The sequence below is a fragment of the Jaculus jaculus genome, chromosome 8, assembly GCF_020740685.1.
Source record: "Jaculus jaculus isolate mJacJac1 chromosome 8, mJacJac1.mat.Y.cur, whole genome shotgun sequence".
NCBI classification, from domain to species: domain Eukaryota; kingdom Metazoa; phylum Chordata; class Mammalia; order Rodentia; family Dipodidae; genus Jaculus; species Jaculus jaculus.
Genome location: NC_059109.1, coordinates 59,849,367 through 59,870,330, shown reverse-complemented (window position 1 = coordinate 59,870,330; position 20,964 = coordinate 59,849,367). Strand labels below are relative to the sequence as shown.

Below are 20,964 nucleotides of genomic sequence, written 5' to 3'. Positions count from 1 at the left end.
CCCCAAATAGCAGATCTAGTGCTGGAAAGTGCTACATGAGCTACTGGGGAAAAGTAGAGGGGACACTGCTATTCAAAAGTAACTAGCCTGACAAGATGTACACATCAGTGCAATGGTGGCACACAGCCTTGGTGGGTAAACAGTGGCTTTCTGATTGGCTAAGAGAGCCATTCAGTGGAAAGGAACCTATAGCTAGAACTGGGAATCAGGTCAGAATCTATAATCTGGGTCCCCAAGACAAGTTTCCACTACTTGTTGGCCAAAAGAGGGGCTACATCCATCAAAATCTCCCTAAATTAACAATGCTTATCCATTTAAACTATGCTAACTTCATTCTCCTTAGAGAATCTGTTTTTCTTTTTCAGAAGGTAGTGAGACCCAAAGAGATAAGCCACCCTTTGCACTTCAGCCAAGGCCCAGGCAAAACCACCGAGGAAGTGGGGAGACGAGCAAGCTGTTGCTTTCATGGTGAGCCTGACAATCAGCACCAGGGTGAAGGAGGCAGACCCTAAGGATACTCAACACATACCAAAGCAGAGATCCAGACGCTCCTGAGAGCTCATCACTGAAGTAGACTTAAAACTCACCCACCAAGGCTCAGGGAACTTTGTGTTAACAGGGAGCGGAAAGATTGTAAGAGCCACAGGTTGGGATGGCATAACCAGAGGCACTGCCCACCCACCACAATGACTGCTGCTCCCAGATTCATAACCCACAGCTCCCCACTGAGAGCCCTCAGTGGAATGGGGGCAGGGACGAGGGAAATTATTGTACCAACACCACATGAGTATGTCCATACAAAGTATATTCTTTTTTCTAAAATTTTTTATGTGGGCTGGACATGATGGCACACACCTTTAGTCCCAGCACTTGGGAGGCAGAAGTAGGAAGATCACCAGGAGTCTGAAGCCACCCTGAGACTACATAGTGAATCCCAGGTCAGCCTGGGCTAGAGGGAGACCCTACCTTGAAAAACCATTATATACATATATATTTTAATTTGAGAGAAAGAGGCAGAGAGAGGGGAGGGGACTGTATGGGCACACCAGGGCCTCTACTACTGCAAATGAACTCCAGACACATACACCATCTTGTGTATCTGGCTTTATGTGAGTACTGAGGACTCGAACCTGGGTCCTTTGGCTTTGCAGGCAAATGTCTTAACCACTAAGCTATCTCTCCAGCCCCAAAGCATATTCTGTTTAATTTTTTTTTTATTTTAAAGTACTTTGAAGTGACAGGAGTGCTCAGCACTGCAATATCTACCACACCTCTATCACACCTTCCAAGGCTCAGGGTCCACTGCGGAAGAAGTGGCAGAAAGAATGTAAGAGCCAAAGGAAGGGTAGGACTCCTTACAATGCGCTCCTCCAGACCCAAATGGCCTGGATATCCATGACCTCACAGTGCCTGACACTACCTACACAAGACCATCATAATAGGAGGAAAAGATCATTACATCAAAATAAAAGAGAGACTGAGAGGAGGAGGAGGGGATATGATGGAGAATAGAGTTTCAAAGGGGAAAGTTGGGGGAGGGAGGGCATACCATGGGATATTGTTTATAATCATGGAAGTTGTTAATAAAAAAATTTGGGGGAAAATATTTTATTTGTTTTTATTTATTTGAGAAAGAGAAAGGCACGGGGGGGGGGGGCAGGGAGAGAAAATGGCCTCCAGCTACCGCAAACAAAATCCAGATGCATGTGTCACCTTATGCATCTGGCTTACGTGGGTCCTGGGGAATCAAAATGAGGTCCTTTGGCTTTGCAGGCAAGTGCTAAGCCATCTCACCAGCCCCCAAAGTATATTTTCTTTTTTTCTTCTATTGTTCCTTTTTTAATTAATTAATTAATTTTATTAACAACTCCCATGATTATAAAAAATATCCCATGGTAATACCCTCCCTCCCCCCACTTTCCCCTTTGAAACTTCATTCTCTCCATCTTAATCAGTCTCTCTTTTATTTTGATGTCATGATCTTTTCCTCCTCTTATGATGGTTTTGTGTAGGTAGTGTCAGGCACTGTGAGATCATGGATATCCAGGCCATTTTGTGTCTGGAAGGAGCATATTGTAAGGAGTCCTACCCTTCCATTGGCTATTACATTCTTTCTGCCACCTCTTCCAAAATAGACCCTGAGCCTTGGGAGGTGTGATAAGAGATATTGCAGTATTGAGTACTCTGGTCACTTCTTCCCAGCACCATGATGCTTTCTGAGTCATCCCAAGGTCACTGCCATCTGAAGAGAAGATTCTCTACCAAAAGTGAGAGTAGCATTAATATATGGGTATGAACATTAAGAGAAGTGCTGGGCTGGAGAGATGGCTTAGCAGTTAAGCGCTTGCCTATGAAGCCTAAGGACCCCAGTTCAAGGCTCGATTTCTCAGGACCCACGTTAGCCAGATGCACAAGGGGGCACATGCGTCTGGAGTTCGTTTGCAGTGGCTGGAGGCCATGGCGTGCCCATTCTCTCTCCCTCTCTCTCTCTCTCTCTCTCTCTCTCTCTCTCTCTCTCTCTCTCTCTCTGTCTATCACTTTCAAATAAATAAATAAACATAAAACAAAAAAATTTTTAAAAAAGAGAAGTGCTTACTGGGCAGTTTGGTAAACATAGTATATACATTTAGCCAGACAGCAGCAGATGTTACACCCCTAGGGCTCAAGACTACCCCTGTTTTAAGTTTTCAGTATCAGGGATGTATTCCCTCCCATGGAGCAGGCCTCCAGTCCAATTAGAGAGCAGGTGGTTTCTTCTATTACAGACGTGCCACTATTGCACCCATTGGCTCATCTGGCCTGGCTGGCCAAATATAAGGCTTGCAGTGTCCACTGCTGAGTGTCTTCACTGGTGTTTTCTCTTCTTCCCATTGAACTGTATGCAGAATGGCTTCTTCCAGCTTTCTGTCAGCCCCAAAGTATATTCTTAATAAGGAAAAGAAAAGCTGCTACAGATTAATTCAGTGAGGAAAATGGAGATTAAAAAGCCCAGCTAGAAGCCAGGAGCAGTGGCACACACGTTTAATCCCAGACCTTGGGAGCAGAGGTAAGAGGAATGCTGTGAGTTCTAGCCACTCTGAGACTACGTAGTGAATTCCAGGTCAGCCTGATCTAGACTGAGACCCTACCTTGAAAAACAACAACAACAAAAAGCCCAGCTACCCTTCTACACTGCTGGTGGGAATGCAATCTGGTCCAGCCATTGTGGAAATCAGTGTGGAGGTTCCTAAAACAGCTAAAGATTGATCTACCATATGACCCAGCTATAGCGCTCCTAGGCACATATCCTAAGGGCTCATCTCATTTCCTTAGAAGTACATGCTCAACCATGTTTATTACTGTTCAATTTATAATAGCTGGGAAATGGAACCAGCCTAGATGTCCCTCAACTGATGAGTGGATAATGAAGATGTGGCACATTTATACAATGGAGTTCTACTCAGCGGTAAAGAAAAATGAAGTTATGAAATTTGCAGAAAAGTGGATGGACCTGGAAAGGATTATAGCGGTAACCCAGGCCCAGAAAGCCAAGCGCCACGTGTTCTCTCTCATATGTGGATCCTAGCTACAGATGATTGGGCTTCTGCGTGAGAATGAAAATACTTAGTAGCAGAGGCCAGTAAGTTAAAAAGGAGACATAAAGGGTGGAGAAAGGAAGGGAGGAGGGTACTTAATAGGTTGATATTGTATATATGTAATTACAATGATTGTGATGGGGAAGTAATATGATGGAGAATGGAATTTCAAAGGGGAAAGTGTGGGGGGGGAGGGAGGGAATTACCATGGGATTTTTTTTATAATCATGGAAAATGCTAATAAAAATTAAATAAATTTTAAAAAAGATTTTAAAAAAAGCCCAGCTAGATTCTGATAGAAATGATAGGAAATTTTAAATAAAAAATGGGGGGGGAGACTAAAATTAGGATTAAAACCTAAATGTGGAGCCAGTTGTGTTGGCACATGCCTTTAATCCCAGCACTCAGGAGGCAATGGTAGGAGGACTGCCCTGAGTTCAAGGCTACCCTGAGACTACATGGTAAATTCTAAGTAAACCTGGGCTAGATCAAGACCCTACCTTGAAAACAAAACAACAACAACAACAAAAAAACCTAAATGTGCGGGCTGGAGAAATGGCTTGGAGATTAAGGTGCTTGCATACAAAGGCAAAGGACCCAGGTATGATTCCCTAGGACTCACATAAACCAGATGCACATGTATCTAGATTTTGCAGTGGCTGGAGGCCCTGGCGCACCCATTACCTCTCTATCTACTCCTCTCTCTTTCTCAAATACATAAATTAAAAAAAAACTTAAGGGCTGGAGGGATGGCTTAGTGGTTAAGGTGCTTGCCTGCAAAGCCAAAGGACCCCAGGACCCACGTTAGCCAGATGCACAAGGAGGCGCAAACATATGGAGTTCGTATGCAGTGGCTGGAGGCCCTGGCTCTCCCATTCTTTCCCTCTCCCTCTTTCTCTGTCAAATAAATAAATAAATAAAATTTTTAAAATATATTAAAAAAAAACTAAATGTAAAAAAACTAAATATACTCTAGGGAAGTAATACCTTGTTGTCTGGCTAAATGGATATATGCCACCACCAAACTGCCCTATAAACATTTTTTTAATATTTATACCATATATTAACACTACTCTCACTTTTGGTTAGAGAAGCTTTTCTTTTAAGATGGTGGTAACCTTTGGGATGACTCAAAAGTCATCATAGTACTTGGAAGAAGTGACAGTACAGTGGTCAGCACTGAGATATCTCTATCAAACCTTCCAAGGCTCATGGTCCATTGAGGAAGAGGTGGCTGAAAGAATGCAATCTTCCAGACACAATATGGCCTGAATATCTATGACCTCGCAGTGCCTGGCACTACCTACATAAGACCTTCATAAGAGAGAGAAAAGATGATGACATCAAAATAAGAGAGAGACTGACTGAGAGGGGGAGAGGATATGATAAAGAGTGGATTTAAGAAGGGGAAAGTGGGGGTGGGGAGGGAATTATGGTTTATTATCAATGAATATGGACGCTATCAATAAAAAGTTGAAAATAAATAAATATGCCTGTCATTTTCTAATAACTCAATACAGATTTTGTTTTCAAGCAAGGGCCTTAACCATCTCTCCAGCCCCACAGCTTTTATTTTCTTTTCCCCTCTCTCCCCCATGCCACTGACCTGTAACTTAACCCACTGAGGGCTAGGGATCCAAACTCAGATATTTGGATTTGTGTGACAGGAACTTTATACACTGAGCCATCTTCTCAGCCCATTGTATTTTAATTAAAAAAAAACCTGCACATGTAAAAACTTCAGGGCTGGAGAGATGGCTCAGCTGTTAAAAGATGCTTGCTTGTGAAGCCTGCCAGTATGGGTTTGATTCCCCAGGACCCACTTAAAACCACACACACAGAGTAGTGCATCTGTCTGGAGTTTGTTTCCAGTGGCAAGAGGCCACAGTATGCCCATATTCACTATCACTCTCCCTTTCTCACATAAATACAAAATATTTAAACAAAAAGAGCTTCAAGTCCATACATTTTTTTTCAGCTACCTAATCATAGCTTTTCAGGTTTTGCATAACTTTCAAGCTAACTTAATTACTGATATGATTCTGAAATCCCACCACTGACTTAAGAGCAACCAAAAAAAAAAAAAAAAAAAAAAAGGCTGGAGAGATAGGTTAGCAGTTAAAGCACTTGCCTGCAAAGCCTAAGGATCCAGGGTCAACTCTCCAGTACCTACATAAACCAGATGCACAAGTTGGCTCATGTGCCTGGAGTTCGTTTGCAGTGGCTAGAGGCCCTGGTGCATCCATTTTCGCTATCTGCCTCTCTCTCAATAAATAAATAAATAAATAAATTCTTCAAAAGTACAATCAATGTACAGAGATTTGAGGGATAGATTAGCAGTTAAGGGGCTTGCCTGCAAAGCCAAAGGACCCACATAGTCTGGATGCACCAGGTGGCGGATGTATCTGAAGTTTGTTTGCAGTGGCTACTAATAGCAGACTTTTAGTAGAAATAGCTTGTCCATTCAATTATAAAACTTATAAAAAGCTATTAAAACAATACATTTTTAACATTTATAAAATAAAATGCCTGTTATAATTCCTATAGTACAGCTCTTCAAATTGTCATACCTACTGCTAAGAAACATGTATCACCAAAAATTTAAATGCACAGAATTAAAATTATTGTGAACAAACAAACCCATCAAGTTTGGACTATGCACAAGAGAACTGGGTCAAAGAGTAAGGGAAAAGACTGGAATCTATCTTCCTTGTTTCCAGTGAAGCTATTAACTTAGAGCCACAACTACCTCAGAGCACTGAAGTAGTGCCTTTTTAGAATTTACAAAATGTTCTTTGTAGTCCAGAAATATTAGGCACACAGGGTAAAAAAGAGACACAGGCTGGCTGTGGTGGTTCATGCCTTTAATCCCAGCACTCCACTCTGGAGGCAGAGGTAAGAGGGTCGCCATGAGTTCGAGGCCACCCTGAGACTACATAATGAATTCCAGGTCAGCCCAGGCTAGAGTGAGGCACTACCTCGAAAAACAAACAAGCAAACAACAACAACAACAACAACAAAAAGCCATGATCCAAAAGCAAACAGTATATCATTGTCCTCACAGATAGTTATGAGCTGCCTTAAACACTAGTATTAGAAATCTTCACCTTATACTAACAGCTTTAAAATTGAAACTGTAATTATGTTCCCAGACCTCCAAGAATGTCTTCTTTCTCTTCTGTTTCTCCATTTTATAAAGATATATAGCAAAATTTATGATAACCTGAAGGCAGGAATGATGGAAATATTGGTAAGGACAAGAAAGAGACCACTAAAGATGAAAGACTGGAATTTAAAGCAATCACTGAACCAATCAATGATTGGTTATCAAATATCAATAGTAATCCAGGCCAGACTCTATAAAAGAAAATATTTCCTAGATGGGGAGATGGTTCAGTGGTTAAATGCACTTGTTGGCCGAAGAGATAGGTTCAATTCCCCATCACTCACATAAGCCAGATGCACAAGGTGGCATGTGTCTGGAGTTTGTTTGCAGTGACTGGAGAACCTGGCGTGCCCATTCTCTATTTAAAATAAATAAATAAATAAATGGTGCACGCCTTTAATCCCAGCACTTGGTGTGAGACCAAATATAACCATTTAAGAAAAAAAAAAAAAAAAAGGGCCCAGGCCTGACTTAGAGAACTAGCTGGCCAATGTGCTGACCTTTTGCTTCTGTAAACTTTGCTTAATTGCTGCCCTTCCCCCTAACGTTTCTGAGGAATCTCCACTTCAAGAACATTGCAGAAACACTCCACTGCGGGGGGGGGGGGGGGGGGGGGGGGGGGGGGGGGGGTGTTCCCCTCCAACCTCCTGCTTAGATAAGAAACTGAGGAATCTCCACTTCAAGGACAATGGAGATGACTTCATCTGCCTGGAGTACCCCTAGCTCCTGCCCCCAACTTTGCCCGCTGAAACCCCAAGCCAATCAGAACTGTTTAAATCAACCAATCATGTATCTATCCCCTACTTCTTTGTTTGAATTCCTATATGAACCCCTTCCCCCAAAAGAAAGGGGCTCTCTCCCTCACTACTGCTGTGCCGGACTGTGGGGACGGAGCCCAGGCCTAGGCTTGCAATAAAGAAACCTGTTGGGGCTGGAGAGATGGCTTAGCGGTTAAGCACTTGCCTGTGAAGCCTAAGGACCCCGGTTCAAGGCTCGGTTCCCCAGGTCCCACGTTAGCCAGATGCACAAGGGGGCGCACGCGTCTGGAGTTCGTTTGCAGAGGCTGGAAGCCCTGGCGCGCCTATTCTCTCTCTCTCCCTCTATCTGTCTTTCTCTCTGTGTCTGTCACTCTCAAATAAATAAATAAATAAATAAATTTAAAAAAAAAGAAACCTGTTGCTTTTGCATTCGAGTGTCTCAGCTTCTGTCGCGGTTCTCTGGGTGACTCCTGGGTGACTGGGGGACTTGGCTCCTGGTCAGGGGTCTTGGCACAACAATGGCATATCCCTTTAATCTCGGGAGTGGTAGATGGATCACCATGAGTTTGAGGCCACCCTGAGATTACATAGTGAATTCCAGGTCAGCCTGAACTAGAATGAGACCCTACCTCGGAAAAAAAGAAAAAAAGCACAATTTGAGCAAAACCAAAACATGTCCTAGTATGTCCTATTAAAGCATCTCTTAAATTTCAAACTGAACCCCTTCCTCCACTTTTTTTTTTTTTTTTTTGGTCTTTTTCCTTGCTTTTTTGAGACAGGACTTCATTATGTAGTCCATACTAGCCTTGAACTTGTAATTTTCCTGCCTCCACCCTCTGAATAAACCAACTTTTGAAAAGTTTTTATGCTGAGGGCTCAGTGGGTAAGATATTTGTTGTAAAAGCATAAGTGCCTGGTTTCAGATCTCTAGCAGAGATCTTCAGCTGTGGCTGAAGATATCTGGAACCCCAGCAGTGAGGGGTGCAGACTCAAGAAGATTGATGGGTTTGCTGATCAGTAAGTCTAGCCAAAAACTGATGAGCTCCAGGCTCAGTGAGAGACTTTATCTCAAGGAAATAAGGTGGAAGAGATACAGAGGACACCTGACATTCTCCTTTGGCCTCTACACGGGTACCAGTATTTGCAAAAACACATATATACCCACCACACATACTTACTCTCAGCATAAACACACTAGAAATATAGTTATAGATTTTTCAAGTATAAGGTGCTAGAGAGATGGCTGAGCAGTAAAGGGCACTTGCTGTTGATTCCCTAGTACTTATGTAAGGCCAGATGTACAAAGTGGTGCGTGTGTCTGAAATATGCAGTGGTAGGAGGCACTGGCTTGCACGTATAACTTTTTCTCTCTCTGTCTCTATAAATAAAATAATTTTGATTTTTTGCAAGGTAGGTTCTCACGCTAGCCCACACTAACCTGGAATTTACTATGTAGTCTGAGGCTGGCCTCAAACTTACAGCAATCCTCCTACCTCTGCCTCCCAAATGCTAGGATTAAAAGGTGTGTGCCACCATGCCCAGCAATAAAACATGTTTTAAAAAATGTAACAGAAACTGAGAAAACAGTAAAATGAATCCTTACATGCCTTTTATAACAGCCAACTATAAACATTTCCCAACGTTGTTTTATCTATCTCAACTTTTTCTTTTGAATGGGAATAGTCAAGGGAGAATACATTTCATTTTACCTGTAAATTTATCAGTGTGTATCTTCATAGATGAGGGTTTCACACTACCACAATATTATAAATATTTTTAAGAAAATTAATATTTCTTCAATACAACTTAATGCCATGTACTTCAACCTTTCCCATCTGCTGTGAGTTTTCTTTTTTGTTTTTTGGAGACAATTTCTCACTATGTGGGCTGGTTTCTAATTAGTAGGCTAATTATCCTCTTTCAACCTAAGTAGCTAGGACTACAGATGTGCGCTATCATACCAGCCCCAGATATCTCAAAAAATATCTTTTGATAGTGTTCTGGTCACATGACTCACACCAGTCCAAATCCACACATTGCATCTGGTGAATATGCCTCTTTTTATCTGTTCAAGTTCCCCACTTTTCACCAATCTTCTATCCCACACTACCATTTTTTTGTTGTTCAAAAATCTAGTTGCTAGATAAAATTTCCCGTGTCTGGATTTGGCTGATTACTTTTTGTGATATAAAATAGTATATATATATATATGTGGGGTTTTGTTTCTCCTTTTTTTTTTTTGGTCTGTTTTTGTTTTGAGGTAGGGGCTCCCTATAGCCCAGGCTGACTTGGAATTTACTATGTAGTCATAGGCTGCCTCTACCTCATGGTGATTCTCCTACCTCTGCCTCCCAGATACTGGGATTAGAGGCGTGTGCCACCATGCCTGGCAAGTGTTTTGGGGAGCACCCTAGGACTCTTGCCACTGCAAACGAACTCCAAATGCATGTGCCACTTTGTGTATCTGGCTTTATATGGAAACTGGGTAATTGAGCCCAGGCTGTCAGGCTTTACAAGCAAGTGCTTTTAAATGCCAAGCCATCTCTCCAGCCCTAAAAATTATGTATTTATTTATAATATATATGTGTATATGTATACATAAAAATTTTTTTGTTTGTTTTTTCAAGGTGAGGTCTCACTCTACCTCAGGCTGACCAGGAATTCACTCTGTAGTCTCAGGCTGGCCTTGGACTTAGCAATCCTCCTACATCTGCCTCCCAAGTGCTGGGATTAAAGGCATGCACCACCATACCAGGATAAAAAATATTTTTAAATTATTTTATTATTTATTTGCAAGCAGAGAATGAGAAAGGACAGAGACAGACACAGAGAGAATGGGCACACTAGGGCCTCTGCAAATGAATTATAGATGCATGCACCACTTTGTGCATCTGGCTTTATATGGGTACTGGGGAACTGAACTCAGGATGTAGGCTCTGCAGACAAATGCCTTAACTACTGAGCCATCGCTCCAGTGCTGAAAAATATTTTTTAAATAATTTTTTATTTTACTCATTTTATTTCATTTGAGAGAGAAGGAGGGAGGGAGGGCATGCCAGGGCATTCAGCTGCTGTAAACGAACTCCAGATGCATGTTTACATGGGTCCTGGGGAATTGAACTTGGGCCCTTTGGCTTTGCAGGCAAATGCCTTAACCACTAAGCAATCTCTCCAGCTCATGAAAAATATTTTTAAAAGGTACTTGCTATTTCCAAGTTTCTCAAACATTCTGATTTACCCCTCACATGTAAGAATGGATGAGACCTTCTGATACTACATTATAAAATGAGTAGATCAACTAGGTAGGCCAGCTTTCAAGTATCATGTCACGGCTCCAAGTACAGATGAATAGTCTGTAAGATTTGAAGGAAAAACCTGTTGCACTCTAAGTTCATGTGGTGGTTTGAATAGAATAGATGGCCCCCAATATATTCAGTTGTTTATTTGTTTGTAGATTGCATCTGCAATCACCTGGCTGGAGGCAATGTCACTGGGTGGCTCTTAAAGTGTGGTGGTGGGTTTTAGATTTCAATTTAAAGATATGCAAAGTGTGCCTAGCTGGAGTTCCTGAAGTGTGCTGTGTGGCTTTTTGGCTTTTGGCTCGTACTTCTCTCTCCCTGCTTGGTCCTGTGAAGGCAAGCCAGCTTCTTCTGCCATTTATGGAACTTCCCCTGGATCTGTAGGCTTCAATAAATATCCCTTCCTCTATAACTGTGCCTGGTCTGGAAGTTCATCTCAGCGAACCTGAATCTGTCTGCTACTGTTCACCATAAAAAGGCTATCTCTGGTGGGAAAATGTCTCCAATGTGTGTGGCATCAATGACTCTTCCCTTTCCCTTTTGAGCTGTGGTCAATACTGGCTGCACAACTGAACCAAATGGAACTGGGATGCTGGGCATGTTGGCCCACACATTTAATCCCAGCACTCAGGAGACTAAAGTGAGAGAACCAATATGAGCTCAAAGCAGCCTGTGGTAACAGAGTTCCAGATCAGCCTGGGCTAAAGTGAAACCCTATCTCTAAAGATTAAAATGTATAAAAACAAAACAAATTTCTTAATAGCTCCAACATAAAATCAGATGAGGGGCTCGGCCCCCCTTTCTCTGCCTGTCTGTACTTTCTCCTCTTTGCATCTCTTAATCTAATAAAGTATCTCCAAACCTTAAAAGTAAAACATAAAAGCAGATGAAGCATCTCTGTCCTAGTAGATACTTTTCATTTGTCTTTATCACGGCACATTCTTAAATTTTTGTCATCTCTCCTTTTAGTCTGGAAGTTCTTCAACTCACTACTAAGTACAAAATATGTGGGATATTCACATACAAGGTGCAAGTATGTGTACCCCTGTCCTCAGGAACCTTATAGTCTGGATAGGAAAGATAATAGGTAAATAAAAATAACAAAATAAGGTGATATAGGTATGTTAGTAATGGTCTCAATAGGGGTATAAGGATATAGAGACCTATCTATTCTACCGGAATATAGGCATCAAGAAATGTTTCAGGGATAGAGAGATGGATCAGCAGTTAAGGTACTTGCCTAGAAAGCCTAACAACCCAGGTTCAATTCCTCAGTACTCACATAAAGGGAGATATTATGTACAAAGGGGCACATGTATCTGAAGTTGTTTGCAGTTGTTACAGGCCTTGGCATGTCCATCCTCATCTCCCTCCCTCCCTCTATGTGCTTGCAAATTTGTTTTTCATGGTAGGGTCTCACTCTAGTCTAGGCTGACCTGGAATTCACTATGTAGTCTCAGGGCAGCCTCAATGGTGAGCTACCTACCTCTGCTTCCCAAGTACTGGGATTAAAGGTGTGTCATCGCATCTGGCCAAATAAACATTTTTCTAAAAAGGTACTATGGGCTGAGGAAATGGCTTAACAGTTAAGGCATTTGCCTGCAAAGCCTACGGACCCCAGTTTGATTCCCCCAGAACCCACATAAGGCAGATGCACAAGGGGAGCACATATCTGGAGTTCGTCTGCAGTGGCTAGAGGCCCTGACATGCCCATTCTGTCTTTCTCTCTGCCTCTTCCCCACCTCTCCCTCTAAAATAAATTAACTAATTAAATTAAATATTTTTTTATCTACTATTTTTTTTCAAATTATTTATTTATTTATTTGAGAGCGACAGACACAGAGAGAAAGACAGATAGAGGGAGAGAGAGAGAATGGGCGCGGCAGGGCTTCCAGCCTCTGCAAACGAACTCCAGACGCATGCGCCCCCTTGTGCATCTGGCTAACGTGGGACCTGGGGAACCGAGCCTTGAACCGGGGTCCTTAGGCTTCACAGGCAAACGCTTAACCGCTAAGCCATCTCTCCAGCCCTTAAATATTTTTTTAAAAAAAGGTTTCACCCAGCACTTGGGAGGCAGAGGTAGGAGGATCAGTGTGAGTCTGAGGCCACGCTGAGACTACATAGTGAATCCAGGTCAGCTTGGGCTAGAGTGAAACCCTACCTTGAAAAACCAAGAAAAAAAAGTAGAAAAAACAAAAGGTTTCAAAAAGGAAGTGGCTCTTTGAAGAAGGGACATATATAAACTATTTTTGCACCTCTAACAGCCCCCAGTAAAAACTTGGTAACTCCCAGTCTCAAAGATGTTTTTAGACCTTCTTGACTCAAGTGGCTTTTACATCCACTCCACTTCAGAAATCCACCCCCAAGTCTTCACACGAGTTCATGGTAATATGGGAAACACCACAACTCTGAAACTGTTCAACATTCAACCCTGTGACTAGTCTTTAATTTTTCTACATCTCCCACTATAATTTTATATAATCAAGTCCCCTGCTCTCCTGGTGTCTCCACTTACCTCAGTTCATCATTTTTCATTGCTTATTTTCACATATTCCTATTACTGTGCTTAGATAACATTATTTACTTATTTTGCTTTGTCTGTTAGTAACTTTCCTTACAGCAGACTATTTTCTCAGTCTGGTACAGGGCCTGACATGTAAATATTCAATAAATAGTTTTATTTTTTTGAAGGGATGGATTAAAATATTCTAGTGATATTTACTACTGCACTATGTGCTCTCCAAAGGTAGAAAATATATCTTACCTGAATATTTCCTATAATCCATATAAGAATGCCTCAAACTGACCAGAGTCTCAGGGATATTCACTATATTGTAATAAACTGATTTATAATAAAGGCTTTCATAAGACATAGTAATATGTTCCTTGTTTTTATTATTAGTAAGTTAATTAATTGCTACTAACCAATTATTAAAAATAATTACAAAGCCAGGTGTCATGGCACATGCCTTCAACCCCAGCACTCAGGAGGCAGAGGTAAGAGGATCACCGTGAGTTTGAGGGCACCCTGAGACTACACAGTGAATTCCAGGTCAGCCTGGGCTACAGTGAGATCCAACCTTGAAAAATACAAAATAAAACAAAACAAAAATCATAATTACAGCAGAAGTAAAATAATTTAACAAAGAGTGCTGTATAAGTCTTAGGGTCTAGGGCTTGGGTCTATAGCTCAGTGAGTAGCATGCCTGGATTTGATCCTACCCTAGCATAAACCAAACAAACATAGAAGGTCTGCATTTTAGTTTTTACTTTGCTACTAACTATGTTATCTACAAATAGCAATTATCTAAGAGCCTTGTTTCCTCATTTATTAAATAGGGTTTGAGGCTGAGAATGTAGCTCAGTGGCAGAGCATCTGCTTAGCATGCACTAAGGGTGTGTCCATCCTTGGCACCACAAAGAATTTAAAAGTAAAAAATAGGGGTTCCACCAGGTGTGGTGGTATACCCCTTTAATCCCAGCACCCAGGAGGCAGAGAGAGGAGGATAGCTGTGAGTTTGATGCCATCCTGAGACTACATAGAAAATTCCAGGTCAGTATAGTCTCAAGTGAGACCCTACCTCAAAAGAAAAAAACAGGCAGGGGTTGAACAGATGACTCAGCAGTTAAGGCGTTTGCCTGCAAAGCCAAAGGATTCCGGTTCAATTCTCCAAGACCCATGTAAGCCAGATGCACAAGGGAGCACATGCATCTGGAGTTCATTTGCAATGGCTAGAGGCCCTGGCATGCCCATTCTCTCTCTCTCCCCCCCTCTTTTATTCTCTCAAATAAATAAATAAATTTTAAAAATAGGGACTGGGGAAATGGCTCAGCAGTTGCAAGTGCTTGTTTGCAAAGCCTACTAGCCCATGATCAATTCTCCAGCACCCACGTAAAGCCAGATGAACAGAGTACTACATGTGTCTGGGTTCATTGTTGTGGCAGGAGGCTCTCATGTGCCCATACATGCGTGTGTATGTGGGCACGCACACACACATACATACTCTTCCTCTTTTGGTTTTTCAAGGTAGGGTCTCACTCTATCCCAGGCTGACCTGGAATTCAGTATGTAGTCTCAGGGTGGTCTCTAACTCATAGTGATCCTCCTCCTACCTCTGCCTCGTGAGTACTGGGATTCAAGTGCCAGATTAACAAAATGCCACATGTGTCTAGGTTCGCTGATATGACAAGAGGCTCCGGTGTGCCTACACACACACACTCATTCTCTCTCTCCACTCTCGCTTTTTTTTTTTTTTCCAAGGTAGGGTCTCACTCTAGGCCAGGCTGAGCTGGAATTCACTATGTAATCTCAGAATAGCTTCAACCTCACATTAATCTTCCTACCTCTGCCTCGAGAATGCTGGGATTAAAGGTGTGTGCCACAACACCAGGCTCTCTCTCTTTCTTTACAAATAATAAAAGTATTTTTTTAAGGGTTGGACAGAAGACTCAGCAGTTATGGCACTTACTTGCAAAGCCTAACAGCCTGCATTTAATTCCCCATTACCCATGTAAAGCCAGATACACAGTGAAGCATGCATCTGGAGTTCATCTGCAGTGACTAGAGGCACATCCATTCTCTCTCTCTACTTGCAAATAAATAAATAAAAATATTAATAATACGGAGAGATTTTTTTCTAAATTTGTTTATTTATTTATTTGAGAGCAACAGACAGAGAAAGAGACAGAGAAAGAGACAGAGAAAGAGTGAGAGAGAGAGAGAATGGGCACGCCAGGGCCTCCAGCCACTGCAAACGAACTCCAGACACATGCGCCCCCTTGTGCATCTGGCTAACGTGGGTCCTGGGGAATCGAGCCTCGAACCTGGTTCCTTAGGCTTCACAGGCAAGCACTTAACCACTAAGCCATCTCTCCAGCCCTATGGAGAGACTCTTTTGTAAATGTTAAAAAATAAGTAAACTGAGGTTTCATCAGAATTAAGATTCTATGTCATCAAGTTTATTAGCTGCCCCCAAATCATTACAAGTCATTGATAAGGCTTATTAGCTGCCCCCAAATCATTACAAGTCATTGATAAGGCTCTTGGTTTCCTACCAGAAATAGATGGTAAGACCCTGTTGTTGAAGACTCCACATACTTGGGCTTCAAGTTCACTGAGAAATCTGCTGGAGCCGAGCTGAAAACCTCCTCCATGTAGACCAACTGACAGAAAGCTGTAAAAAGCTATGCTGCATGCAGTTTCACGGGAGAGATAGAAATCACCAGTGGAGATAAACAACAGTGAACACTGCAAGCTTTAAATTTGGCCAGCCAGACCAAAGAGCCAACAGATGCAAGAGTGATGTGTCTGTTATGGGGAAAACCAACCACCTTCTAATTGGACTGGAGGCCTGCACCATGGGAGGGAATACATGCCTGATACTGAAAACCTATGACAGGGGAACTTGTGAACCTAGGTGTATAGTCTGCTGGTGACTGGCTAAATGTCTATGCTATGCTCACCAACTGCCCACTAAGCACTTCTCTTAATGTTCATACCCATATATTAATACTACTCTCACTTTTTGTAAGGGAAGCTTCTCTTTTTCAGATGGCAGTGACCTTGGGATGACTCAGAAAGCACCATGGTGCTGAGAAGACATGACAGAGGAATGCTCAGCAATGAAATATCTCTATCACACCTTCCAAGGCTCAGGGTTCACTGCAGAAGAGGTGGCGGAAAGAATGTAAGGGTAGGACTCCTTATAATGCACTCTTCCAGATACAAAATGGCCTGGATATCCATGTCCTCACAGTGCCTGACACTACCTACCTACACAACACCCTCATTTTAGGAGGAAAAGATCATGATATCAAAATAAAAGAGAGTGACTGAGAGGGGGAGGGGATAAGATGGAGAGTGGAATTGTGAAGAGGAAAGTGGGGGTCAGGGAGAGGAAATTACCATAGTTTACTGTCAATAATTATGGAAGTTGTCAATAAAAATAAACATAAATAAATAAAAATTTACGTGCTGTGGTTTTTGTTGTTGTTTTTCGAGGCAGGGTTTCACTCTAGCCCACGCTGACCTGGAATTCACTCTATATTCTCAGGGTGGCCTGGTACTCAGCAATCCACCTACCACTACCTCCCATGTGCTGGGATTAAAGGCATGTGCCACCACGCCCAACTTGCTGTTTTGTTTGTTTGTTTGTTTGTGTTTTTGTTTTTCGAGGTAGGGTCTCACTCTAGCTCAGGCTGACCTAGAATTCACTATGGAGTCTCAGGGTGGCCTCGAACTCATGGCAATCCTCCTACCTCTGCCTCCTGAGTGCTGGGATTAAAGGCGTGCGCCACCACACCCAGCTTGCTGTAGTTCTTAAAAACACCCCCCCAAAAAAAAACCACCACGGGGCTGGTGAGATGGCTTAATGGTTAAAGCACTTACCAGAGAAGCCTAAGGATCCAGGTTCAATTCCCTAGTACCCACATAAGCCAGATACACAAGGTGGTGCATGTATCTGGAATTCATTTGCAGTGGTTGGAGTCCCTGGTGTGCCCATTCTCTCTCTCAAATAAACAAGTAAATAAAATAAAAATAAAAAGATTAAAAAAAAAAAACAAACAACAAGTAATACCTTCTAATCCGGGTGTGGTGGCGCACGCCTTTAATCTCAGTACTGTGGAAATAGAGGTAGGAGGATCACTGTGAGTTCAAGGCTACCCTGAGACTACATAGTGAGTTTCAGGTCAGCCTAGGCTAGAGTGAAACCCTACCTCAAAAGCCAAAAAAAAAAAAGGTAATATAAAAATTAGGGCTGGAGAGATGGCTTAGCAGTTAAGGCACTTGTTTGCAAAGCCAAAGGACTCAGGTTCAATTCCCCAGGACCCATGTAAGCCATACTTACATATGGTATTTGTAGCAGCTGGAGGCTCTGATGTGCCCTTTCTCTCTCTTTCTCAATAAAAAAGTAATAAAATATTTAAATATAAAAATCATACATGCCTTTCTCAATTGTTTAGGTAATGGAAAATTCCACTGGCACCCTATTTTCATAACTCACTTTTACAAGAGATCTACTCTAACAGATTCTTGTATATCTTTAAGGCATTCTTCACATACATGGTAATGCAATGCTAAGGCAGTCTTACAATCTTTTTTTAAATATTTTTTAAAAAATTTATTTGAGAGCAACAGACAGAGAGAGAAGAGGGAGATAGAGAGAATGGGCACACTAGGGCCTCCAGCCACTGCAAACGAACTCCAGATGTGTGCGCCGCCTTGTGCATCTGGCTAACATGGGTCCTGGGGAATCAAGCCTTGAACCAGGGTCCTTAGGCTTCACAGGCAAGCGCTTAACCGCTAAACCATCTCTCCAGCCCCAGTCTTACAATCTTTAATGACAACTTGCTAAGATGAAAGAAAACTACAAATATTTTTATCTATTTAGAATGTGCAAAGTAGAAAAAGTTAACCTACAGAAATAAGTATGTGAGATGCATGACCACTTGTTTGTGAGCATAAGGCCTATGACAAGAAAAGCAACTCCAGGTGGGAAGTTCTTCTATAGAAAGCAATATGGGATGCACAGGACTGTGGGAAGAAGCACACCAAAGACACAGCCACAAAAGGATGGAAAGGAGATCAAAACATTCACCAAATTTTAAATATCAAAACAGCAAACAATTCTGAAATAAACTCTGAGTTTAAAGACAGTCACATACAGGAAAAAAAGAGTACTTTTCTTACATGAATCTAAGAGCCAGGACAAAAGCAAATTAATGTTAGGTCTTTGATACTGTTTCTTTGTTCATTTGTTTTTTGAGATATAGTCTTGCTCTAGCCGATGCTGACCTGGAATTCACTCTGTAGTCTCAGGATGGCCTTGAACTCCTAACAATCCTCCTATCTCAGCCTCCCAAATGCTGAGATTTGGGATTAAAGGTGTGCACCACCACACCCAGTAGAGAGAGAGAGAGAGAGAGAGAGAGAGAGAGAGAGAGAGAGAGAGAGAGAGAGAGGGAGGGAGGGAGGGAGGGAGGGAGGGAGAGCGCGTGCGCAAGTGAGTGAGTGCAAGAGAAAAATGGGCACACCAGGGCCTCCACCTGCTGCAAACGAATTCCAGACATATGTGCCACTTTGTGCATCTGACTTTACATGGATACTAGGGAATCAAACTTGACTCATTAGGCTTTACAGGCAAGCACCTTAACCACTTATCCATCCTTTTAGCCTGGTCTTTGATTCTTCTGACAACAGCATTTTTATTTATTTTTTAAAGGCTTATTTTATTTTAATGATCTGTGTGACTGACCATTGAGGCCATTATGTACTTCACTTCTTGGTCTCTTCCTCCTCTTCCTCTTTGATCTCTTCCTTCCTGGTCTGGAGGCACTACCTCAGGGCACTCGTGGGCTTCCTTGGTCTCAGACCTCAGGCCTCAGCCTGGTCAGCCAAGAGCTTCTTGTGACCCTCAGCTGTCTTCAGCTTGTGGATGTGCTCTATGAGAATATGCTTGTTTCTGAACACATTCCCCTTCACCTTCAGGTACAGGATGTGGTACATGTGGTGGTCAATCTCCTCAGGTATCTCCTGAGCAGTCTGCACAAGATCCCCATTCTCCTCATCCAGGTCACCTTCTCAGGCATTGGAGCACTGGCAGTACCCTTCCACTTGCCTACCTGCCCATCCTGAAAGCCAAGGTGTTTTTCCAGCATTAAGCTTAGGAATGGACAGTTACAGGCTTACAGATGATCAACCCATCTTTGATCAGCTTCAGGATCTACTGACAGAACTTGGCATTGGCAATTTCATTAGTCTCATGGGGGTCCAATCAGACCTTCTTTTTGCCACAAGGGAGGACACTAGAGGCAAGCCTCTTCTGACGCCTGCGCATACTGCACCAGCCTGGGCCTGCCTAGATTTGAGAGCCTGAGCCCTCAACAAACAATGGCATTTGTGTTTGTTTGTTTGTGTTTTGGTTTTTTGAGGCAGGGTTTTGCTCTACCTCAGGCTGACCTGGAATTAACTATGTAGTCTCAGAGTGGCCTCCCACCTCTGCCTCCTGGGTGCTGAGATTAAAGACATGCACCACCATGCCTGGCTTTTATTTATTTATTATTATTATTTTTTTTTTCGAGGTTGGGTTTCACTCTAGCTCAGGCTGACCTGGAATTCACTATGTAGTCTCAGGGTGGCCTCGAACTCATGGCAATCCTCCTACCTCTGCCTCCTGAAGTGCTGGGATTAAAGATGTGCACCACCACACCAGCAGACAATGGCATTAAAAAAAAATTTTTTTTATTTAGCTATTTGCAAGTAAAGAGAAAAAAAATATAAATGGGCACACCAGGGCCTCTAGCCACTGCAAATAAACTCCAAATACATGTGCCACTTTGTGCACCTGGCTTTCTGTGGTAACTAGGTATTGCAGTCAGGTTCACATTAGTGGCAAGAAAACACCAGACCAAGATCAGCTTGTGGGGAAAAAAAGGGTTTATTTTGGCCTACAGACTCAAGGGAAAGCTCCATGATGGTAGGGGAAATGATGGCATGAGCAGAGGGTGGACATCACCTCCTGTTCAACATCAGATGAACAACAGCAACAGGAGTGTGTGCCAAACACTGGCAATAGGAAGTTTGTTATAACACCAGTAAGCCTGCCCCCAATGATACACTGCCTCCAGTAGGCATTAATTCCCAAACTGCCATCAGCTGGCAGACTACCTAACTTTATGGGGGACACCTGAATCAAACCACCATACTAGTGGGGTATTGAACCCAGGTTATTAAGCTTTGCATACAAGCACCTTAAGCGCTGAGCCAACTCTCTGGCCCTAAAATATGTGTTTGTTTGTTTTTAATTTTTATTTATTTATTTGAGAGAGACAGACAAAGAGAGAAAGAGGCAGATAGAGAGAGAGAAAGAGAGAATGGGGGCATCAGGGCCTCCAGCCACTGAAGAACTCCAGATGCTTGCGCCCCCTTATGCATCTGGCTAACGTAGGACCTGGGGAATCGAGCCTCCAACCAGGATCCTTAGGCTTCACAGGCAAGTGCTTAACCGCTAAGCCATCTCTCCAGCCCAGAATATTTGTTTGAAATGCTGTTGTCAGGAGCTGGAGAGATGGTTCAGTGGTTAAGGCATTTTCCTGTCAAGCTTAAGGATCCAGATTCAATTCCCTAGTGGCACATGTGTCTGGAGTTGCTTTGTAGTGGTTAGTGG

The 20,964-nt window shown here is 42.5% G+C and overlaps 1 protein-coding gene and 1 pseudogene across 3 annotated transcripts in view; both read right to left on the bottom strand.

Annotated features, from left to right (window-relative positions):
• The window catches only part of Slc12a6 (solute carrier family 12 member 6), a 180,320-nt gene that overhangs the window by 155,560 nt on the left and 3,796 nt on the right, over positions 1 to 20,964 (bottom strand). The window lies entirely within an intron of this gene.
• LOC105945051 lies at positions 19,074 to 19,635 on the bottom strand (annotated as a pseudogene).